Source organism: Electrophorus electricus, chromosome 16 (genome assembly GCF_041902795.1).
Source record: "Electrophorus electricus isolate QZ-2024a chromosome 16, ASM4190279v1, whole genome shotgun sequence".
NCBI lineage: Eukaryota > Metazoa > Chordata > Actinopteri > Gymnotiformes > Gymnotidae > Electrophorus > Electrophorus electricus.
Window position 1 is genome coordinate 3,163,313 of NC_137512.1, and position 4,071 is coordinate 3,167,383.

General features: G+C 34.4%; 2 long non-coding RNA genes across 3 annotated transcripts; both read right to left on the reverse strand.

The window, feature by feature from the left end:
* Positions 1-232: 232 nt before the first annotated feature.
* On the reverse strand, positions 233-1,856 carry LOC145651735 (uncharacterized). The gene is made up of 3 exons (XR_014117677.1): positions 1,740-1,856; positions 1,597-1,649; positions 233-1,426 (listed from the first exon to the last, which is right to left on the reverse strand). It is a non-coding gene; the product is annotated as an uncharacterized LOC145651735 (long non-coding RNA).
* A 37-nt stretch (positions 1,857-1,893) lies between these two features.
* On the reverse strand, positions 1,894-3,240 carry LOC145651772 (uncharacterized). Of its 2 annotated transcripts, none has more exons than XR_014117738.1 (3): positions 3,166-3,240; positions 2,663-3,013; positions 1,894-2,374 (listed from the first exon to the last, which is right to left on the reverse strand). It is a non-coding gene; the product is annotated as an uncharacterized LOC145651772 (long non-coding RNA). The 2 variants fall into 2 exon arrangements; XR_014117739.1 differs by having other exon boundaries at positions 2,325-2,446.
* Between the last annotated feature and the right edge of the window lie 831 nt (positions 3,241-4,071).

Sequence of the window (4,071 nt, forward strand, 5' to 3'; positions counted from 1 at the left end):
AGTTGAGCCTTTCTGGTCAAATATAGTCCAACCAGCACCCCTCCACCACCCTGTTTCACAAAGAGATCATTATCTGCACTTCTATTTCCTATAGAGTAGCAAGAATAACCAACAGGAAATCAGGCCCCAATCACATTTAGAAGTGGTGCTCACATTTAATGATTAATATGCACATATTTATGATGTAGTTCAGCATTGTTTTTCTTTAATAGTTTCTTCTTACTTGCCCAGAGGTTGTGAATAGTGTGCATCCCGTAAAGCACAAAATAACATTTTAGTCTCAGTGCTACTAGAAAAAGTTACATATGCCTTGATACCTCATATATGAAAGAGTCAGTGGTGTGATTGATGATTCTGTGATTCTTGGCAGTGACAATTTATTAAAGGCAGGGTCTTTAGAGGAACCAAAACTCACAGTGATGTACACACTCCCAGCTTTGCTGTCATTATAGAAAAAAGAGATTACTCCAAATATAATGCAAACAAATTTGATCAGCTTAACTTTTACTTCAAGATTTTTAGACATATATATCCATTTGACTGATGTTGGTCTAAGTGTGTTTTTGGTTTTGTAATTGTTTTGGGTTTAAAAAAGCCTAACACTACAATTCCTGTTGTCAGTATCACACATCCAGTTGACTTGCAGCCAAGCAGAATAGCAAAGCACTTGAGTTGTACCACCAAAATACAGTTGGGCATGCATGACAATAGAGATAGGGATTATCGACATATAAATGCATGTGTAAACACAAGATGTTGTATTTACATTTGTCTGTGTTTGTTGGTGAACTGAGTTATGTACACACAGATAGTGGTTTTTTTTTTGTTTTGTTTTTTTTCTCAGAAAAAAGGGCCAGGGACTTATTTTGAAGGATGAATTACAGGAATTGCTTTTGATTTATAACTTAAGTGTGAACTGAGAAATTGAACAAGCCTTTATTTGTTACTATAGTATTATACGTTTGATTTCTTATGATACATGACATTTTTCATGAAATGTATTTTTATTTGTGACTTTGCATGTTTTATTTTGCAATTTTAGTTGGTTTTAGATTGCTTGTAAAATATTTTGTGCGAAACATACCAGTGTATCATCAAGAATAAGCTTATAAAAAATTAAGAAAACTTATTTTTTGACACATATTTACTTTTATAACCATGCCAGCATGTGTGGTGTATAATAAACTGGTCCTATGGTCCTACAGCACAGGGGGAAAACTAACTCTGGAGAAACACATTGTATTGGCAAGATAAATAAAAGTAATATTATACATACACTTTGGACTACACTTCCACACAGTATAGTATATTTTATTTTATGTACTGAACTGAACACTAAAATGGCCTGTACTCAAACAGGCCAGAATCTTACATGGGTGTACTGATTTTCTTGATGCCCTGTTTTCTGCATCTTGTCCTCATAGACCTGTAATGCAGCATAACAGAACTCTTTATTACCGGGATACTTTTCACACAGACAAGGGAAGTTGTGCTGTAGCCCCATAGGTAACAAAGAAAAAAGTGCAACTCAACTGGATGAATTTGGTTCAATTAAAACTAATCCAGGTACAGTTTATCAAGCATATAGTAACATACCTGGCCTTGTGGTCTCGCTCCCTCTTTGATGTTGTCTGACTGAAATGTTTTGCCTTGAAATTCATGAAAAAGGGAACACATGTCAGATATTCAACCAAGTGATAATATATCACTGATAGTTTTGTTGAACTGAATTAACTCACATTTGCAACTCTTCCTTGTCCAGCTGCTGGAGCAAACAGTGAGATTCCAGACTACAGACACAGCCAGTGCCAGACCCATGCTAATGACCAGCACACCATGGTTGCAGTGAATATCTACAGCATGTAACAGACATGCATAATGAAGACAGTGTTGTACAAAAGTAGATTAAATTTTAAAGGAAAAACTACAGACAAAATAATCTACCATAGATTGTGTGATTGGGGAGGGGAAATGGGATCAGGATGTGAGTGAGAGACCCTCAGAACAGCACATGTATAAGGATCAAGTTAACTGTTGCTTAGGGATCTGACTCTAATGCTGAACTTTGATACACTGTGTATAACTCTTAATATTCTGCTAAATATTACACATATATAACAAAGTTTATAAACAACACTCTACACTCTTAGTTTATCTTAGTGTCCTTTACATGGTTAAACTAGATTTTTCTGGATAAGGCAATTCCTTCATAAAATATGTGTGCCCGTCATATAGAACATTGAAGGGTATATATTATTGATAATAGTTTTATTTATAGCAAAATGACAAATATACTTGCTTAAATTGTCTGTTTTGGGGGTATCCAACCCTTCTCTTCTATTATCAGTCTTTGTATGGTTTAACTCTCGATGTCCTGGTCAATAAAACAGTGGCAGCTCTTAGTTCATTTTGGTTTCCCTCACATGCTGGAACAACAAGTGTACTACTGCAGAATTAGAAGGTCATTTTATAAAATCATATATCACTTTGCAGTCCACTGACTTTATTTATTCTGTATTTATAGTACAGTATAAAGAAATATTTTTCGACATTCTACACCATAAAATAACTGTGGCTTTGACATTCTGTTTACAAGTGTTTTGTGCTTTAGTTATAATCTAGATTTAAATATTAAGAAGTTTAATAGAAATCATGTAATTACCAGTCACAGCAACAAATGTAACAGAGGAAAAGTGAACCTCTGATTTTTCTGCTACTCCACAGAAGTACGCTCCTTCATCTTCTTCAGTAAGATTTACAATAGTCAGAGAGTTTGTGGTGTCATTACTCCAATTCATTATGAATCTGGAGTTGTTGAATGGGGATAAAATTGTGGCCACCTTCTTTATTTTCGCTTTTCCTACTTGCTGAGGCACCTTTTTCAGTCTTTGCTTGTACCAAATGCTCCAATAGTTGTCACTGGATGTAGCTTTCAATGTGCAGTTAAGAGTGATATTTTTTCCAGATACATTCATGACTGCATGTTTAGCAGCATTTGTAGTTTGAACAGGACCTATAAAATGAAAACAAGTCAGATCAATAATGAAAAAAAATGTGGACAAAAGTTTATCCAAAGCAAATAATGTATATTGATTATTAATTATCCAACATCATAAACTACAGTAACAGATGTAATTATAAACATTGGTAAATTTGGAAACATACATGTCTTGTAGCTCAATAATATAAGTATCCAGACTGGTATTATCATTGCAGAGTCACGCTCCGACATCAGAGGAGACGGTTTGAAAAGAAGCAACTGACACACTAACTAAACTTCATGAGCTCTCAGGTCTCATGACTCAAAATCTCATTGGCTGGCAAAAGTCACATGGTCCTGTTCTGTCCTGTTGTCTTACAGCCTTGTTTGGCCACCTGCAGTGTCTGATCTCTTTAAAATATGTTGAGCCCAGCATCTATGTAAGTTAAAGTAATAGAGCACAATACGAAGAAAGGCGTGATATGACAATCTTATTTATATTATTTACATTAGCTCTAATTTATTCATTTATTTTTTTGGTATTATTTATTTATTTATTTTACAACTAAGACTGTAAACAAATTGAGTGCAAATACTTTTGGAAATGTATTATCCAATAGAAGACTAAATAAATTGTGCCCTTCCTTATGTGCTACTGTCCTTTCAAACCACACCTGATGGAACATTATTGGATAATGCTGTACCACAGAGGTGCTCTATATTTTATGGAACAATATTGAAAAGTGTATGACAACAGTCAGAGTAGCTAAAAAAGGTTCTAATTAGTTTTATATAGTGTTTTAGTGTGTCTCATATTTAACTGTAAAGACACAACACAGCAAGATTTATTTTCTAAGATTATGAAGTGCAGAAGTCTATGGAATGTTGTTGGTCAATTTTGTTGGTCTTGTTTGTAACAACTCACCACCACATCTTTGCTTATGGAATTTGGTTTTAGGATTTGTAAACTAAATGTAGGTGTGAAGGAATTATTGGAAGTATCTTAAGGAAATAATGGTTGTGGGTGAGGATAGTACAGGCTAGATGGGGAAATTTGTATAATGCAAATTGAACTAGCACCACTGAACATG